Here is a 21727-nt window from a genome sequence, read left to right on the forward strand (position 1 = left end):
AGTGATGACATGAATTTTATGCTCTGCGTGAATTAAAAATACCTCCCGCATGATGTTACGGTTTTGTCTTTAAAAACAAAAATTACCGGCTGAGAGTTTATTCTTCTATGTCTGACTTAGTATACCAGATATCTGTTGAGATATATTCAATTTAATTTATAGTCGCAATGAGCACAAACCAAAATAATGTAATAATGTGCATCGATAATTTGGTCCGAAATTTCGCGAAATTTCGTGATCGTCGAAATTGGAAGTTTAATTTCGCGAAATTTTAGGCGGAATTTAGCGAAATTCAACGAAATTTTTCGGCAATTTCGCGAAACCGAAATTTCGCGAAATTTCGGAAAATTTCGAGTTTTGCGAAATTATACATAATCATTCGAAATCTCGCACAGCCTTATTAATTTGTATGGGACCCCTCCCTTATAGGAAAGGGAGGGGTGTCAAATCATTATGCACATATTTATAACCTCTAAAAACATTTACCTGCCAAATTTGGTTTCATTTAGTTGGTTAGTTCTCAGGATGTGCAGAAATCTGTGTTCCATTTGTATGACACCCCTACCTTCCAAAAGAAGGAGGGTTGTCAAAACATTATGGACATAATTTTTACCACTAAAACATTTACCACCAAAATTTGGTTCCATTTAGTTTTAGAATTTAGAAATTCATGTTTCATTTGTATGCGACCCCTCCCTTCCAGAAGAGGGAGGAGTCTCAAACTATCATAGGAACCTTCACCGGCACTAAAAACCCCTACATACAAATTTTCACGTCGATCGGTTCGGTAGTTTTCGAGCCTATATGACAAACAGACAGACAGATCGGACTGCATTTTTATATGTATAGATTACAACATCAGTTTTTTTAGAACCTAAAGAATGAATATACATTTATTGGATTGAAGCGGTCATGCAAATCTATTTTTACAAACAATAAGTCTGAATGAGAAAGGCTGGGTTTGACCGCTAGGTGGATTAATTTAGGTTTTTACCGAATGCTCATAAATACAATAACTGCTTTCAAATGACGTCTTTCGGAGCGAATATCGTTGAAGAAAGTGGATTGAACTCAACGTTTAAGTTATATTTTTATTGAATTAATCTATCGTTGAACAGTGGACAGTTAAAAAATAATATATTAACTGAAACGTTGTTAGTTGGTCAACGTTTTAACGGAATTTTGATGTCCTCTGTACTAGGACTATCTCACCCATTTTTATATTAATCTAAAACTGTTTTCAGGTTAAAGGTCAAATTCACCATAGAACAGGATCGTTATTGCCACCGACAAATGAAGATCATAAATTCCTTCAAATACATTTCGTTGGAAATTATGATACAGAAATTGATAAGCGTTGCGCCATCAACCGTGCTATGAAGCGTCAGATCATTGGAGAACTACAAGAAGTACAAGAACTACAAGAATTGCAGGTTAAACGTCCGACTGGAAGTCATGAACGGCAATTTAATGCAACTACTATGGATGAAATAGCTGTTGTGATTTCTGGTGAAAACGCTGAATCCCGTGACATCGTTTTAAAACGCACTGATGGCCAATTGCAACGTGTCTATGAAACCCATCGTTCGTACGACTCATTGCAATATCCACTTTTGTTCTGCTATGGAGAGGATGGATATCATTTCCAAATAAGAATGATTAATCCATCGATAGGTGAGTACCTGTTTAATTCATGTTTAATAAGTTTCAGTATAATACTAATGTATTTTGTTAAAGGCGAAAAAACAAACAAGAAGGTAGTTCAATGAATTTCTACTCATACCGTTTGATGATAAGGAAGGATATTGATAACCATTTACTGCGATATAGTCGACTGTTTCAACAGTATGTGGTGGACATGTACGTCAAAATTGAGACTGAGCGCTTAAACAATCAAGTCAAACTGCGGTCCGAGGAGTACGTTCATTTGCGAGATGCAATAAGTTCAGATAGGAATGTCCACGATATTGGTCGACAATTTTTCCGTCCACTTGTGTCGGAAGTCCACGATATATGCAAGAACATTCCCAAGATGCCATGACGTATGTTAGACATTACGGCCGCCCAGACCTTTTTATAACGTTTACATGTAAAAACGATTGGTTCATAATTATTTTGATTTACAGGTTAGCAAGTCTACTTGAGTCGGAAAGCCAGTTTGTATGACAATCGCCGCGGCTGCGCGGGTGATTTTATTTCTCAAACGGCAAGCAATAAAGCTCTCAGGACGACAAAGTGCACGCAAGCGATTTTCGTTCACTTGCCCAACGTAATAATTAAAGCGGCAAAGCAGGAAGCAAACGGACGGCAACACCGCTGGCAAAACGAATTATAGAACGAAAACGCACATTCACAGAGTTGCGCACATAACTATTCAGAGTGAGAAATCTAGCATACGAGTAGCCATACTGCAAGTACGGAAATTAGGGGCTACGTTATCGCTAGCAAAAAAGAAGAAATATAAAAAGAGCGTGAGAGCGTAACTACGAATAGCGCGCACACACGTTGCATACAAAAGCTAGTCAGTTGTACTAATTCTCGAGTACACTGTTTCTGTTTCTGAATTTTGCAAAGCTATTGCGATCAGCTGTGCCAGCCACGGCCAAGGTCGTATTTTGTAAGCATCTGTTTTAATGGCCGCTGGTAGAACGTTTTGCTACCATAAGCAAAGAGAACCTGGTGGCCTACCAGTAGCGGTGAAATGCTAAGAGGGTAAAATATGGATACATCAATAAGCGCAACGCGCGCAACAATGGTGAAAAATCCGATATCTAATGTTGAAAGTTTACGTCAAAATATCATTTCATGAATAAGGAATGGCACTTTACGCTATCTAATGTAAACATTTACAATCTTCGATTAGTTTAATTACACTAAATAAAAATGATTTTGCCTTTCTCCTAGAAAGGTATAGCAATCACTTGCAAAACCGAAAGTATGAAAGTGCTCCAAAGGGCCGAGTGGCATATATCACTCGACTCAGCTCGACGAGCTGAGCATTTTCTGTACGTGTGTGTGTGGGTGTGTATGTGCAGATTTTTATTCTCACTCACTTTTCTCAGAGATGGTTGAACCTATTTCCATGAAATTTATTGCAAATGAAAGGTCTTGTTGTCCCATGAGACCCTATTAAATTTCATTGTAATCGGATTTTTAGTTTAGAGGTTATGTATCAAAATGTAAAAATAACCATCATTATCTCAAAAACTACACAACCGATTTGAACAAAATTGGTTTAATTGAACGAGCTACCTCAAAAACCCTTAATTTTTTAATCTTATGAATATTGAACTTGTGGTTAAAAAGTTATAAAAAGAAACGTGTTCTGGAGACTGTTTAATCTCACTCATGTTTCTCAGAGATGGCTGGACCGATTATCATTAAATCAGTGTCAAATGGCCCCATAAGACCCTTCCGATTTGTTTTGCAATCGGACTATTACTTCGCCTGTTATGTTCAAAATGTGAATGTGTTATGTAAATGTGAAATACAGCTATGAAAAGGAACATAATCCGAAGAATTCTTGGACTCACTCACTTTTCTCAGAGATGGCTGACCAGATTTCCAAAAAAATAGTGTCAAATGAAAAGTCTAGCTGCCTCATAACACCCTATTGAATTTTACTGTAATCGAACTGTAACTTCGTCTGTAATGTACCGAAATGTGAAAATGACGAAACTTCATTATCTCAGAAACTACACAACCGATTTGATCAATATTATTATCATATAAGCGGGCTAGTTAAGGGTTAACTGACGAATTATGATTGAACACGTGGTTTCAAAATTTTGCTGCACTATACGTTCCCATTTTATTTGATTGTAATCGAACTTAAGCAACCGTTATGTATTAAATCTACCTATTAAATAAAAATAAGATGGTGTCACGGATTTGATTCTTTTTGTGTTTGTTTTGTCTTGATCTCCGACGAGTTAATAGGCCATAAAAATAACAATAATCAACTGATAAAGTTAAAAAAAAAAATATATATATATATATTTATATATATATATATATATATATATATATATATATATATATATATATATATATATATATATATATATATATATATATTCGCCTTTTCCCGCCTTTCACTCCAAGAACAACGTCATTAGATTACTATGATTGCAGGCTATGAGCGGTAGGCAAGCTGTTGTAGCGTCGTTGTTGAGTAAACAAGCACCTGTTAATGATTCACATATAATGTGAAATTCGTTTTCGCTGCCTACTACACATTTTTCAGCGGTAAAGATATGTGTAGTTTTGATGTAGTACGAATGCTTAAAACGAATAAATTTAGTGCAAAATAGCTATAGCGTGGTAGCACTATTGCAAAAACAAACTCGAAATGCATGTGAATACTCTCAACGTGGCTTTGATTTTCTTTAAGAGCATATGCTTGATTGTATAAATCAAATTCTTGGTTTATTTAAGCAAAGTTACAAATAATCGTCTTATGCATTCAGTTTAACGAAAATATAAAACAATAATAACACTACAAATGCGATGATTTGATTTTCCATTACTCGGATCTAATCAATCTGTTCAATTTTCTCTAAAATGCACACTGACTTAGATCATATTATAGATAGATGAAGATCATATTTGCTCATGCTGAAATGATTATGTTAGCCGGTAAAATGAACGTGCAGTTTTTGCTCCTCAAAAAACATTATTTTTTGTTTATGTTCCATTAAATAGGCACTATAGCATTTCTACAAATCTCAGGATTCACAATTAGTTGTTGAAAGTTGAATTGACAACAATAATGTTGCAAAGTTTCAATTGCACTGTGCTGAAGCGACAGGTCTGCCTCAATAAACAGATTAAGTGTTAATTTTCGAAGTTTCATGTATCTCGACATTACCGACCAACTTACCATTTCATTTCAAGCGTCTGTAGGTACCTTCGCGCCTTGCAGTTTAACATGCGTGTTGCATTACAAAACGACCAATCAACTGTAATGTTTTCGAAGCAGTTGTTAGGTAGAGGGAATAGAAAAATCTATGTTGACATTTGAACCCGCTATTTAACATTCCACACGGATTTTTGTCAGCTGACAGATTCTAAAGCTAAACTCATCAAAAAAATGTTCCCAAAAATCGCGCAAAATTATGAAAAACAATCTCTGGTTAAGCGAACGTGCGATTTTGGCCGCCAAAAATGAAGATGTAGATGAATTGAACATCATAATTCAAGGTAAAATTAACGGCCAACTACATTCCTAAAAATCGGTGGATTCTGTCTCTAACCAAGACGACGTTGTGAGTTATCCTACCAAACTTTTGAATTCACTAGAATTGCCCGGCCTATCTCCTTACAATTTGCGGTTGAAGATTGGATCGGTAATTATAATGTTGCGGAATATCAATGAACCTCGACTGTGCAATGGCGCTAGGCTTGTGGTAAAAAAGCTAATGGCAAATGTCATTGAAGCGACAATTCTGACAGGAAACTACAAAGGAGAAGTCGCATAAATCCCGCGTATCCCAGTTATCCTTACCGACTTACCGTTCAAATTTAAACGTCTGCGTCTCGCATTCGCGACCCAAGGACAGTCACTGACAATTTGTGGCATTAACCTCGAATATTCATGCTTCTCACATGGACAGCTCTATGTCGCATGTTTACGTGTCGGAAGAAACTCAGCATTATATATATTTGCTCCAGAAGAAAGGACGAAAAATAACGTTTTTCATCAGGCTTTGCGATAACTCTCTCTTTGTCTATATATAAACGAATAAAAGATTTGGGAAATTGGTTATTAATCATATTTACTTCCAAACCCATCACCCGACACTGTGTAATATATAGAATTTAGTGGCTAGGACCGCTTTGACCACTTCCACATGTTTCGAATATACCTAATTATAAACTTTAATTGTTTAGAATTTTAGAGCTTTTTATGAAATCGTTCCAGAAAGAATGGCTAGGAAGAAGGGTACTACTTTATTTGCATTAGATCCAGCTTTTAATTATTTGATTAGACAACGTGAGAAATTATTTTTTTTTTGATCTACCGGCTTCGGTGTTTATAACAATAATTTATCCGTCGCTTACAAACTCGAAAGCCCTGCTTCTGTTTATGTCGCAGAGCTGGCTGCTATTCAGTACACATTAAGTATTGTTGAAAATTTGCCTAAGGACAATTACTTCATCCTTACGGACAGCCTCAGTGCTATTGAAGCTCTCCGATCGATAAAAAGTATAAAGAGTTCTTCGTATTTTTTAAATAAAATACGCGACCATATGAGTACTTCATCCGAAATCGCATCACAGGTTACATTAATATAGATCCCTTCTTATTGTTTAATTGAGGGCAATGAGACGGCAGATTCATTAGCTAAGATCGGTACGGTACATGGTGACATTTATGAAAGACGTAATTTATGAAAGACGTAGAACGTTATTCTAATTCCCTAACAGAAAACTTCATAACAATTTGATATGTGGCTCAAAAGTTATGGAAAGAGAAGAAATTCAAAGACTATTTAAAACTATAGTTGCTTTGATCGAAATATTTGGCCTCAACATAATTTAAAAGTGGTATCGTACTATTTGAACGTCCCAAATTCATTGATTTCTTGCGATGTGTTCAAAGTCTGCAAATGCACGACGAATCGGCCATAGGATATGATCAAAGTCAAATAACAAATCGTTTGAAATGATTGGTTTTATCAAAATGACAACATCCTCGACAAAAGCCTCTCTACATTCCGCGTCGAACACTTGACAGAAACGGACGTGCAAAGTGGTCGTTCTATTACAATCCGGTCCATGTGTACAAATAGCCAAACAAAAGGGTGTATTATTCGCGCTAAAGGCCAACTAGATTGTAAGTTGTGTCGCTACGTTCTGTACCCGGCTCGCAACTTTGGCTGTATTGGTGCAAAATACCAGCTGCAGTTTTGATCTGTGCACAGTGAATAGATCTTTCGAGTTCAAGGCCATCAGTTGACAGTCGAGTCGTGTCGCTGTGCTGATCTCACACCCGGCTCACTGCTGGTGGCTGTATTGGTGCTGCTGTACTGGTGCTGCTGGCTGCTTTGGGTGCAGCTTCGAACGATCGGACAACCACTGCTGGAAGGAAGAAGTAAATAGGTACGTGTTCTTGTCGGCGCTAGTGCGCTAGTGCGCTACATTTAGCGCGATGGATATAGATCCCTCGCCTCCCGTGCCACCATCCCCGAACCCCCCTGACCCTGACCCTTCTGTTACCCCCTCCTCTGTTCATTCTCCAGTCCCCCCTCGCCCCAGGCTTTACCCGGACGGATCTCAACAGGGCAGCTATACTGTTTATTTTCGTCCAAAGGCAGGAGTGAATTCAAAGAGACTAAACATACTGCAAATTTCTAAAGACCTGACGAAGGGGTACAAGGCCGTGACAGAAATTTCCAAGGTCCGACCTAACAAGCTCCGTGTCGTGATCAGTGATCTGGCACAGGCCAATGCTATCGCTTGCTCTGAGCTCTTCACACGCGAGTATCGCGTTTACATACCCGCACGAGACGTGGAGATCGACGGTGTCATAACCGATTCGAGTCTGTCTGTCGAGTGTATCCTAAAAAGCGCAACCGGTTGCTTCAAAAATACTGAAACACAGGCGAAGATTTTGGATTGTAAGCAATTGCGGTCCATGTCTCTCGTCGGCGGTAAAAAAGTTTACACTCCGTCAGACTCGTTTCGCGTTACGTTTGCCGGATCTGTGTGGGGAGACTCATGCGGAAGATTCTTGCAGTGTTAATGCTGAAAAATGTATTCACTGTGGGGAAAACCAGCATGAGCTCTCCACATGCCCGGTGTACATGCAGCGCAGAGATAAAATCAAGCGGTCACTTAAGGAGCGTTCAAAGCGTTCTTATGCTGAGATGCTGAAGAAGACCGTGACCATTTCAACCATAACATCGAACCCCTTTGATCTGTTGTCCTCTGATGAAACCGATTCTGACGATTCATCAGCGGGAACATCTTATGCCAATCCTGGGGCGTCTAGGAAGAGGAAAAATGTTTCTTCTCCTAAACTTCCCCGTAAAGGTCCTAAGATTTCCAAAAGTGTAATGAAAAGTACGAACAAACCAAACAGTGCTGCGGAAAAACCGAAGCAAACTCCTCCTGGGCTGGCAAATTTAAAGTCCCAGAAAGAGTTCCCAGCACTGCCAGGAACATCTAAAACCCCAGTTGTTCCTTTTGCACATCCAGTTGATGAAACAAACTCTGGTTTAGTGAAATTTTCTAACATTGTGGACTGGATTTTTGAAAATTTCAATGTACCCGATCCAATTAAAATTTTTTTTACAGCATTCCTCCCAACAGTTAGATCATTTTTGAAGCAGTTGACTGCCCAATGGCCCCTCCTTGCAGCGATTGTATCCTTCGATGCCTAATTCAACTGCGTATATGAAGGATTCTATCTCTGTCTTACAGTGGAATTGTAGAAGTATTTTACCAAAAATTGATTCGTTTAAAGTTTTGATAAATAAAAACAAATGCGATGCATTTTCCCTTTGTGAAACTTGGCTTACTTCAAATATTGATCTCAACGTCCATGATTTTAATATTATTCGCCTTGATCGAGACACCCCATATGGAGGAGTACTTTTAGGGATTAAAAAGTGCTATTCTTTCTATCGTATTAACCTCCCCTCGATTCCAGGCATCGAAGTTGTCGCATGTCAAATGACAATACAAGGTAAAGAGCTTTGTATTGCCTCAATATATATTCCTCCCAGAGCACAGGTTGGGCAACGGCTGCTCTTTGATTTAATAGAACTTCTTCCCTCGCCACGTTTGATTTTGGGAGACTTCAACTCTCATGGTGTGGCTTGGGGTACTCCATACAATGATAACCGCTCCTCTTTAATCTATAACCTTTGCGATGACTTCGACATGACTATTTTAAACAATGGTGAAATGACACGTATCCCGAAACCTCCGGCGCGCCCAAGCGCTTTGGATCTATCCTTACGTTCGACGTCGCTCGGGTTGGATTGCACATGGAAGGTAATCCTCGATCCTCACGGTAGCGACCATTTGCCTATTCTTATTTCAATTACTAACGGTTCAACTCGCATGCGACCAATTGATATTCCGTATGACCTCACACGGAATGTCGATTGGAAGTTATACGAGGAAATGATTTCAAAAACGGTCGATTCGATTCAACATCATTCGCCGCTTGAAGAATACAACCTCCTCGCGGGCTTGATTCTCGACGCCGCGTTGCAAGCCCAAACGAAGAAATACCCTGGCGTAACTATCAAAGAACGGCCTTCCACTCCGTGGTGGGACAAAGTGTGAACCGATGCCTACATGCAATGATCCGACGCGTATCTGACCTTCCGGGATACAGATGATGCCGACGACTTTAAATGTTATTCGGAGCTTGATACCAAGTTTAAAAGCTTGACAAAGGCAAAGAAACGCGGATTTTGGCGTCGGTTCGTAAACAAGACGTCGAGGGAGACATCAATGAGCACTCTTTGGAACACAGCCCGAAGAATGCGGAATCGCGTAACGGTCAACGAAAGCGAGGAGTCTTCAAGTAGGTGGATATTTGATTTTGCCAGGAAAGAATGTCCGGACTCTGCTCCTGCGCAAAACCTTGTTCGCGATACGTCTCCGGGCCACGACGCGATAGAATCACCTTTTACGATGGCAGAATTTTCAGTTGCCCTCCTGTCCTGTAACAATAACGCGCCTGGGTTAGATAGAATCAAATTCAACTCGTTGAAGAATCTACCCGGCAATGCCAAGAGGCGCTTGTTGAACTTGTTCAATAAGTTCCTGGTGCAAAACATTGTACCGCAGGATTGGAGGCAAGTGAAGGTGATCGCCATCCAAAAACCAGGGAAACCAGCTTCTGATCACAACTCTTATAGGCCGATTGCAATGCTATCCTGTATCTGGAAATTGAAGGAAAAAATGATACTCCGTCGCTTAGACCACTGGGTCGAATCAAATGGTCTGCTATCAGACACTCAGTTTGGCTTCCGCCGTGCCAAAGGGACGAATGATTGTCTTGCGTTGCTTTCAACAGATATTCAGCTGGCGTATGCTCGCAAAGAACAAATGGCGTCTGCGTTTTTGGACATTAAGGGGGCTTTTGATTCCGTTTCTATTGACATTCTTTCGGGTAAACTTCACCGACAAGGATTTTCTCCGATTTTGAACAATTTTTTGCACAATTTGTTGTCCGAAAAGCACATGCATTTTACGCACGGCGATTTGGCAACTTTTCGCATTAGCTACATGGGTCTTCCCCAGGGCTCATGTTTAAGCCCTCTTCTTTACAACTTTTATGTAAATGACATCGACGAATGTCTGGCAAATTCATGCACGATAAGACAACTTGCAGACGACAGTGTAATCTCTGTTACAGGAGCCGAAGCTGCCGATTTGCAAGGACCATTGCAAGATACCTTGGACAATTTGTCTGCTTGGGCTTTACAGCTAGGTATCGAATTTTCTCCGGAGAAGACTGAGATAGTAGTTTTTTCTAGGAAGCATGAACCTGCTCAGCTTCAAACACAATTAATGGGTAAAACGATTTCTCAGGTTTTGGTACACAAATATCTTGGTGTCTGGTTCGACTCTAAAGGCACCTGGGGTTGTCACGTGAGGTATCTGATGAAAAAATGTCAACAAAGAGTGAATTTTCTTCGTACAATAACCGGACAATGGTGGGGAGCCCACCCAGGAGACCTTATAAGGCTTTACCAAACAACGATACTGTTTGTTATTGAGTACGGGTGTTTCTGCTTCCGCTCCGCAGCAAACACACATTTGATCAAACTGGAGCGAATACAATATCGTTGTTTGCGTATCGCCTTGGGTTGCATGCAATCGACCCATACGAGGAGTTTGGAGATCTTAGCTGGAGTACTACCATTGAAAAACCGCTTCTGGAGCCTGTCTTCTCGTATTCTAATCAAATGTGAGGTCTTGAACCGTCCCCGTGATTGAAAATTTTGAAAGGGTAATCGAATTTAATTCTCAAACCCGTTTTATGACATTGTATTCCAATCACATGTCCCATAATATTAACCCTTCTTCGAATATTCCAAATCGTGTCGACTTATCAAATGCTTCTGATTCTACTGTGTTTTTCGATACATCCATGATAGAAGAAACTCGTGGAATCCCGGATCATTTACGCGTGCAGCAGATCCCTAAAAATTTTTCCAATAAATATCGAAACATCAACTGCGACAATATGTACTACACTGACGGATCACTTCTTGATGGGTCCACTGGCTTCGGTATCTTCAATAACAATTTAACCGTCTCCTATAAGCTCGATAATCCTGCTTCTGTTTACGTCGCAGAATTAGCTGCAATTCAGTACACCCTAGGGATTATCGAAAAAATGCCCACGGACCATTATTTCATCTTTACGGACAGTCTCAGTTCCATTGAGGCTCTCCGATCGATGAAAGATGTTAAGCACTCTCCGTATTTCCTGGGGAAAATACGGGAACATCTGAGTGCTTTATCCGAAAAATCTACTCAGATTACCTTAGCGTGGGTCCCTTCTCACTGCTCGATACCGGGTAATGAGAAAGCGGACTCTTTGGCTAAGGTGGGCGCAACAAACGGTGATATTTATGAAAGACCAATTGCCTTTAATGAATTTTTCGCATTTGTACGTCAGAATACGATCATCAGTTGGCAAAATTCTTGGAACAAGGGGGAACTGGGAAGGTGGTTACATTCCATAATCCCCAAGGTATCGACGAACCCGTGGTTCAAGGGGTTGGATGTAGGTCGGGATTTCATTTGCGTGATGTCCCGGCTTGTGTCCAATCACTATAGATTTGACGCGCATCTCCGTCGTGTTGGGCTCGGGGAGAGTGGTATCTGTGCCTGTGGTGAAGGTTATCACGACATAGAGCACGTTGTTTGGTCATGCCCTGTACACCGTGACGCTAGGTCTAGATTAATAGCTTCCCTGCAGGCCGAAGGTAGGCAGCCGGCTGTTCCTGTTCGTGATGTCTTGGCGAGCCGTGACCTATCCTACATGTCCCTTATATACGTTTTCCTGAAATCCATCCACGCCCCAGTTTAGTCCTATCCCCTTCCGCCTACATCCAACCAAACGACAAGAACACGTTAAGACCCCGGATCCGGAAACAGCAATCAGACCCGCACGATACTCTCAAGGCCCGATGGAAACAACCCAATATGCCAGTCCGTAATATCTTGGCCCAGCAGCGGAACAAATTTAATATGCTGCTTACCTATGGCAATGAAAACCATCAAACAGCAAACCTGTGCTTTTAATACAAAATATTCTAGCTTTAAGTTAGATTTAGTTTCAGCTCGTGGTCGGCAGCGAGGATAAAAAATTTGCTTTTAGTTATTAAGATACTTTAGAAAGTAAGCTACCAGATATAATTGGCGCCGTTAGATGAAGAAAAAAAGCCTCTCTAATAAAGAAAAAAAAACATCCTCGACTTTTGGCTTCTGTACATCACCTTAATTCTGAATATATTCATATTGGGTGGTATTCGGTCATTTTCAGCAGATTTTCTGGCATCAATCTGACACCGGAAATACCCATTTTGGGAGGTATTTAGTTATTTTGGTGTTCAGGGTCAATGTTTGGTTTCTATGCATTATCTCGATTACGGAAATATCCATATTCAGTATTATTCGGTCAGTTTTGGCTGTTTCCTATAAGTTGCCATTAAGCAATTCAAAATGGTGCCTGAGGTCAATTGTTAGCTCATTACATCATTCTGGTTCCAGAGATACTCATATTGTATGGTATTTGTTTATTTTAGACTGTTTTTCCCAAACTGGTGGTCGCCATCTTGGATTTTGAAATGGTATTTAAGAAAATTTTTGGCCTCTGAGCGTCACTTGAATGTTTTTAGAGGTAACAAATATGTCCATAATGGTTTGATGCCCCTCCCTCTTTTGGAAGCACATGTTCCTGGGAAACAGCCGAAAAAGATCGAATAACACCCAATAACAGAAGTCGCAATTTTAGAATTCAAAATGGTATCTGTGGTCGATTTTAGCTCCTGTGTATCATTCTAGATCCGGATATTGTTATATTGGGTGGAAATCGGCCATTTTTGGCTGCCAAATTTGGTTCCATTTATTTGGTTAGCTCTCGAGATGTGCAGAAATTTGTGTGTTCCATTTGTATGGAACCCCTACCTTCCACAAAAGGGAGGAGTGTCGAACCATTATGGACATATTTGTTACCCCAAAAAACGTTCGCATGCTAAATTTGGTTCTCTTTACTCTGTTTGTTCTCGAGATGTGCAGAAATTTGTGTTTATTTTTGTATGGCATCCCTCCTTTCCGAAAGAAGGAGGGGTGTCAAAACATTATGAACATATTTTTTACCACTTAAAACATTTACCTGCCAAATTTGGTTCCATTTAGTTTATTAGTTCTCGAGGATGTGCAGAAATTTGTATTTCATTTGTATGGAACCCCTCCTTTCCAGAGAAGGAAGGGGCGTTCAACTATTATGGACATATTTATTACTTCTTAAAACATCCACATGCCAAATTCCGGTTTATTTTGCTTGGTTTGTTCTTGAGTTGTGCAGAAATATATGTTTTATTTGTATGGGACCCCTCTCTTCCAGAAGAGGGAGGGGTCCCAAACTATCATAGGAACCTTTATCGGCACCAAAAACCCCTACATACAAATTTTGACGTCGATCGGTTCGGTCGTTTTCGAGCCTATATGGATCAGACAGACATACAGACAAACAGACCGAACTGCATTTTTATATGTATAGATTGCAACATCAATATTTTAGAACCTGAAGAGTGAATATACATTTATTGGATTGAAGCGTTCATGTAAATCTATTTTTGCAAATAAAAGTTTGAATGAGAAAGGCTGGGTCTGACCGCTAGGTGGATCAATTTAGTTTTTTTTATAATCATTTAATTATTATGAAAATCTAAAATTATTTAATTAATTGATAAAGATAAACGTTGAAGCTTTGACACCAAATGGTTCGAGCCTTGGTGTTTAGATTTTTTGATGGCGCGACGAAGAAATTAGAGTCGGTCACGCTACGTTATCACATCTGGTTACCGGAAGCGATAGTGATACCTAGGAAGAAAGAGAAAAAAGGCCACATGATCCTCTACAGTCGTCTTTACAGACGGATAATTTTACAGTGCTATTAATTTCTATAATACCTATGAGCAATATAGAATCTTAATTATTTAGAAATAGCTTGAAAATAATTTACAATTATTCGGAAGAACTTTGGGATTTTGTTTCTATCGGGGAGAGAAATATTTATTGTAAAATGGAGTACACGTTTCCAAAAACAGATGCCATGCAGTGCATCCCAGAATTTGATGGGTCGGTAGACGAACTAGCAGCGTTCATTTACCGCATTGAGCATTTTGCTCGGGAGATACCGAAAGGAGTTTCACATGCTCTACTGGTTTATATTGTTCTATTAACACTAAAAGGCAGAGCTGCCGCCGCAATACATAGAATTAATGCAAACACTTGGCTTAAGCAGAATTCATTAAAGGAAATTGGGGATAATATACGCATCGAGACAGTTATAAATCAAGTAGAAACATTGAAACAGGAAGCGAATAAGACCTTTCCAGATTATAAAAAGAGGATATTGAAAATTAAGGAGCAAATCGACTTCCACGAAACTAATTGTACGAAGTCATGCATGATAGTTGATCATTACATTTTATGGCGGGTTTGTGTGACACCGCATTGAAAGAAGCTGCTCAAGGTAAACAAGCATTGAAGTTAGAAGAGCTGCTAGATGACTTAGAGGATTACTACCATGAGCGTAATCACATTTCGGAAATAGAAAATAGAATACTGGGCCTAGAATGAGTCGAAAGACAGCGCGATGCGCTTAGACAATTTGATAGTAGCAGAAATATTTTCACAATTGATCACAAAGACGCTGTTTATAGTAACAGCCGTCTTGGAAGAAATGAATATTATAATCACAAAAATAGGGATAGAATAATTTACAAGCAAAACAATTATAACAATATATGTGGATCTAGCGACGGTAATCGATCCAAATACAATTATCGCACCGCGCGTTCATACCGGTGGAGACAAGGGGACTACGCCCATGGTTGGAAATATAGTTATTATGGTTAAAATGGACCAACTGATAGGAGGTACAGGAATTCGTATACCCGGATGCCTCAGAAAATGCTTATGGTAGCCAAGATTAATGTAAGAAGTATTAATTTTCAAAAGAAGGTATGATGGATCCTGTTGCACAGGAGTATTTTAACGAGGATTTAGCAGAAATTTGCGAAGATGTTGACTGGCGAAAATGCACAGATGAACCCAGCAACATAGAAATATCAGATTGGGAGACCACGTGCAATCACATAAGAGATAACAGCGCTTGTGTGGCCAAGCGAGTCTATTACGATGTCAGAGGGTACCCAATGTTAACCCTGCTGGCTAGGCAGAATATCCAATTTACGTTAAACCTGATCTTAGATACAGGTGCATGTGCGAATATAATCAATGCACGCATTGTAAACCTTCTGAATGTACCGGTAGATACACAAAATGTAACCACTTTTGGAGGTATCGGTCGAAACATTGTGCGAACCTCAGGTACAATTACGTTGGATTTAATAGTTGGAGACTTCCTAATCCCAACACAATTTCATATATTAGAGTATTAGCCGAGCGACGGATTAATCGGAGCAGAGTTTTTAAAGAAGCACACGCTTCAAATAGAAAATAATTTTGATTGAATAGTGTTCAAAAAACATGAAAACAGAAGTTCGGACGACTTGAGTCCGTGGAGCATGCCCAAAGAGGAAGTTCTCAGTCGGCATGTTAATGTAGTAGTCAGAAATAGAGTCATGGTGCAGAACCAACAACGAGATATTATTTTACCTAGAGCCTAGAGAAGGCTCCAACATAGAGGAAAAAGTACCCCATACGTATGAGGTGCCGAAGGACACATCTCATGATAGGGAAAATACGATAATGGCCGAATTAGATCATAACTCGAGGCTAGATTATAACCTATTAGAGCATAAACTGACACCAGAGTCAAAAGGAAATGCAAGAATTAAAAAACTACGGCAAGTGTTGAATTAGGGGCACTTGCCTGATTGGGAATTCAAGACAGTGGAGAATATGGTTGAAAGCTATGCAGATATTTTCTTTTTCGAAGGCGACAGGTTAACTACTACTGACGCCGCCGTACACACGATAGAAACTTCATCGGAGGTGCCTATCAATAAACGGCAATATAGATTTTCGGAGGCCACAAAACGTCACATTATTAAAGAAATCGGTGAAATGAGGGCACAGGGTATTATAGGTGGACTTCAGATCATTGAACGAAGTTTCCAAACCGTTTGTATACCCAATTACTCTTATAAATGAGATATTGGATAATGTTGGAGGAGCAAAATATTTCTCCTCAATCGATTTAAAATCGGGTTTCTATCAAATCCCGATCGACCGCCGAGATGCGGCCAAAACGGCGTTTTCCGCTCCAAAAGGCCACTTCGAATTTACACGAATGCCGATGGGGTTAAAGAACAGTCCTTCAACATTCCAAAAACTTATGAATATGTTTCTTTTTGAGATAGGGGAGGTGAAGGCATTTGTCTACCTCGATGATATTATAGTTTTCGGTGACACTATCACCGACCGTAATGATAGCTTGCGAAAAGTATTACAAGCTTTGCGTAAACAAAATTTAAAAATAGAACCGTCTAAGTGTCAGTTTTCGAAAAAGGAACTGGAGTATTTGGGTCATGTCGTTAATGAAGAAGGCATAAAACCCACCAATGCAAATATTAAGGCCATTCAGAGCCTTAAGCCACTCACAAACGTGAAAGGTATAAGATCATTTTTGGGAACAGTAAATTTTTACGGGAAATTTATCTCCAACATCGCGGAGAAGCGCAAGCCGCTGAATGATTTGTTGAAGAGAGACACTAAATTTGTGTGGGGAAAAGAATGCCAGGAATCGTTCGAATTCCTTAGAAACGCGCAGATTACAGAGCCAGTTTTAGTCCGGCCAGATTTCCAAGACACTTTTGTTATTACAACAGACGCTAGCAATTATGCTATTGGAGCCGTCCTGTCGAATGAAAAATCCATGCACCGGCCGATCGCATTCGCGAGTCGTGCACTTGTAGGTGCAGAGACCAGGTATCATATCGTAGAAATGGAATTATGGGCAATTGTATGGGCCATAGAATATTTCAAACATTAGATTTTTGGTCAAAAGTTTATCGTTTACACGGACCACAGACCACTTCTAGCGATTTGGAGGCTCAAAGAAACATCTCCAACGCTGACAAGACTCAGACTGAAGGTGCAGGGTTTGGAATGCAGCATCAGGTATAAACAAGGTAGCGAGAATATAGTCGCCGATTTTTTGTCACGTTTGTCAGATGGGACGTGTCAGGGGTAAGAAAGTTCACCCCACAGGCAGATAGCCATGATTACACACCAGCAGAAACGCCTGCTAGAGCAGCAGAGCTCTTCAGATCAATTGAACGGCACAATACAAGATTTGAGTGCCATAGACATTGCAGAGAGGAATATCGAAGCTCGTCTTGTCATTTTAAACTGTCGGACGGCGTACAGAGAACTTCATACACTGTATCAGCTGTCACAAGGGCTGAAAGATTACGTAGAGGATGATGTACTCAGATTAAAAGACAAGAAGGTAGGCGGTTTCATAGTAGACGGCAGCGAAAGTTCGTTAATGAATTGCCGACAAAATTTTTCTCAATTTTTAGATAGCTTCAATAAGAGCCCCGCGGCGGTAAAGGTAGCCGTGATCATTCGCCTAATATGTATCATTCAGAAAAATCAAGTAGCAGGAAGTTCTGCAAATGATTCAGTTCCTAGCGGGTAAGCTAGAAAAACAAATAGTATTATACAATGCTAATAGCGAGCGTACAGTAATTGGGCCAGACCAAGTGGAAACAATTTTAAGGAAATTTCACGATGCACCCTTAGGAGGGCACGTAGGAGCACGACGAATGCGCCAGAGGATTGGCACACTATTTACGTGGGCCACAATGAAACGGAATATCGAGAACTACGTTCGGCAGTGTGATTCCTGCCAAAAGAACAAAATTGGAAGATCAAATAGGATACCGATGCAGATCACCACGACCGCATCGGAGCCATTTGAAAAATTATACATGGATATCGTGGTGTTACCCGAGTCCGATATGGGAAACCGTTATGGTCTAGTCATGCAGAATAACTTGACTAGATACCTAATTGTCGCTCCAATGGAGAATCAAGAAAGCCAGACGGTATCCAAGACCTTCGTGGATAATTATATTTGTAAATTCGGTGCCCCGTTGAAACTAGTCACAGACAACGGCGCAAATTTTGTGAGCTCACTGATGAAACAGGTGTGCAAAATTTTAAATATTAAGAAAATTACTACTAGCCCGTATTATCCACAGGCTAACTTGGTAGAGAGATCGAACCGCGAGTTAAAAATGTATTTGAGACAATTTATTGGCGGAAAGCCGCAAACGTGGGATGAGTTGTTACCGTTTTTCACGTTTTAATACAATACATTAGTAAACTCGTCCACAGGATACGCCGTTCGAATTATTGTACGGACGGATATCTCGAATCCCGACTTCAATCTATAAGCGGAACGGAGCGGAAAAGATGACATATGACGCATACACACATGAAATGAAGAAAATATTTCACGATTTACATGCAAACACAAAAGCCAACCTGAAAGGAGTAAAGAGAGCCGCAAACAAATTTACGACAGATCATCTAATGATTACAAACCCATGTGGAGTGAACAAGTATTAGTAAAGGCCGTAGCGACTGGTGCAGACCAAAAGCTTCAGAACACATGGAGGGGAACCTTATGGAGTAGTGGAAATTCCTAGCGAAATGACCACAGTAATTAGAAACGGTAATCGTTTAGGAAAAGTTTATAATAACCGGTTTAAGCGTTATTATGACTGATTATATGAACTTAAACTATGCTTTCAAGGTTAACGGACAGAATATATTTAATGAAATACGATATTGGATGGCATAAGTTATAATAACAGCCGTCTTGGAAGAAATGAATATTATAATCACAAAAATAGGGATAGAATAATTTACAAGCAAAACAATTATAACAATATATGTGGATCTATCGACGGTAATCGATCCAAATACAGTTATCGCACCGCGCGTTCATACTGGTGAAGACAGGGGGACTACGCCCATGGTTGGAAATATAATTATTATGGTTAAAATGGACCAACTGATAGGAGGTACAGGAATTCGTATACTCGGATGCCTCAGAAAATGCTTATGGTAGCCAAGATTAATGAAAGAAGTATTAATTTACAAAAGAAGGTATGATGGATCCTGTTGCACAGGAGTATTTTAACGAGGATTTAGCAGAAATTTGCGAAGATGTTGACTGGCGAAAATGCACAGATGAACCCAGCAACATAGAAATATCAGATTGGGAGACCACGTGCAATCACATAAGAGATAACAGCGCTTGTGTGGCTAAGCGAGTCTATTACGATGTCAGAGGGTACCTAATGTTAACCCTGCTGGCTAAGCAGAATATCCAATTTACATTAAACCTGATCTTAGATACAGGTACATGTGCGAATATAATCAATGCACGCATTGTAAACCTTTTGAATGTACCGGTAGATACACAAAATGTAACCACTTTTGGAGGTATCGGTCGAAACATTGTGCGAACCTCAGGTACAATTACGTTGGATTTAATAGTTGGAGACTTCCTAATCCCGACACAATTTCATATATTAGAGTATTAGCCGAGCGACGGATTAATCCGCGTAGAGTTTTTAAAGAAGCACACGCTTCAAATAGGAAATAATTTTGATTATATAGTGTTCAAAAAACATGAAAACAGAAGTTCGGACGACTTAAGTCCTTGGAGCAGACTTCCTGAAATCTTGCTCGCACAAAGAACATACAGTGTGCTTTGCACTACAAGTCTCGTTTCTCATTCAGTCGCTTCGTACTGTGTGCAGCGTGCGAGCGAGAAAACTTACCATTCGTACGAGCCATGTCTCGTCGCATGGGAATTTTTATTGCGACGTACACGAAGATATCTCGTCTCTCAACTTAACGAGTGCGGTGCATGGGCGTCGCGTACTTGAGACTGCTTGCGTGCAAATTCTCGTGAGCTCGTCTCGCGAGCTTGCCTCGCATGTTGCTTTGCGCTAATGGTGCGAGAAGGAAATTGATTTTGCGCAGAAGGATACAGGCAGGGGATTTTATGTTTTTTTTTAATTTACGGTGTTATAGCAGCATGCATCAAAACACCGTTAGAATTATCAATGATATAACCTAGTTCATTTATTTATCAATTCAAAATTCTATGATTAATTCATCCGACTTTTGTTAACATGAATTAAGAACGTTTTGTTACTATACTTATTATGCTAACGGTACGAAAATGCACCGGATGCAGAGTGTTACTTTGGTTAACAGAAGTGTTTCTTTCGTCGGTTTAGATGTCATTGACTATCTTATGATAGAACTCTGTTTTGTAGTTCTAAGGATAAAAAATGTGGTTTGAAATTACAACATAAGTTTTTCGGGAGTTAAAAATAGTAAAACCATTGAAATTGTTCATATTTTCGAGTACATGTTGATGTTGGATAGAATTTTTGATTTGAGTACACTAAAGTCGCTTTTTATGCGGGGGATACATGCCGCGTAAAAAACCGCGTAAATTCCGGAATTCGCGTAAAAAACCCGCGTAAATTTTGCAATCCGAGTGAAGAGGAACCAAAATCCGCACCAAAAAAAAATACCGCGTGAATTCCGGAATCCGCGTAAAAAAAACCGCGTAAAAAGCGACCTTAGTGTATAGATATTGCAAATCAGGTTCTGAAGGTTCGTGATAATCTGATCGTAGTAATATAGTTTTGTGAATTCTTCCGATAAATACACCTTCAGAAGGGTCTGACGGCATATATCGTATGTAGGTACGGTAGGCAGCCTATACACCAGAGAGACGCAGAGACACTCACCCTTAAGGCAACTGTCAACATCAAAACGAATAGCGGCAATGCAAAATTATACAGCTCGCCCGTTTTGATGTTGACCTCAACGGTGAGTGCTTTGTCATTTCTCTAATATACAGTTTCACTAAGGTACAGTACCGGTGTCTCGCTCAGTTCGTAAAGCGATAAGACATCGTGTGGTGCGCCGCAGTCTCTTACCGAAAAAAAAGAAAAGAAACCTCTCGTCGCTTCAGTAAAAAGCGCGTGTACAGGAAGTCTGTGTACACGAGAAAGTCTCACGAGCTGTAGCGCACGAGCTGTATCAAGTATGTACAGTACGGGCGTCTCGCTCAGTTCGTAGTGCGATGAAACATCGCTTTGCGCATCGCAATCCAAACCGAAAGAGAAGCGAAAGAGCAACCTGCAAATTGCATGTGACTTGTCTCGTCTCGTCACACATACATGGAAATTCTACGAGCGAGAGAAAGATTTCTCTCGTCGCTTGAAAAAAAAGCGCGTGCACAGGAAGTCTGCCGTGGAGCATGCCCAAAGAGGAAGTTCTCAGTCGGCATGTTAATGTAGCAGTCAGAAATAGAGTCATGGTGCAGAACCAACTACGAGATAATATTTTACCTAGAACCTAGAGAAGGCTCCAACATAGAGGAAAAAGTATCCCATACGTATGAGGTGCCGAAGGACACATCTCATGATAGGAAAAATACGATAATGGC

General features: G+C 40.0%; 1 protein-coding gene and 1 long non-coding RNA gene across 2 annotated transcripts in view; one reads left to right on the forward strand and one right to left on the reverse strand.

The window, feature by feature from the left end:
* Window positions 1–21727, reverse strand: part of LOC129728622 (inactivation-no-after-potential D protein) — a 1023112-nt gene that overhangs the window by 17779 nt on the left and 983606 nt on the right. The window lies entirely within an intron of this gene.
* Window positions 775–3836, forward strand: LOC129727486 (uncharacterized). Its single transcript, XR_008728540.1, has 3 exons — window positions 775–1674; window positions 1738–2042; window positions 2127–3836. It is a non-coding gene; the product is annotated as an uncharacterized LOC129727486 (long non-coding RNA).

The sequence above is a fragment of the Wyeomyia smithii genome, chromosome 3, assembly GCF_029784165.1.
Source record: "Wyeomyia smithii strain HCP4-BCI-WySm-NY-G18 chromosome 3, ASM2978416v1, whole genome shotgun sequence".
Classification (NCBI taxonomy): Eukaryota; Metazoa; Arthropoda; class Insecta; order Diptera; family Culicidae; genus Wyeomyia; species Wyeomyia smithii.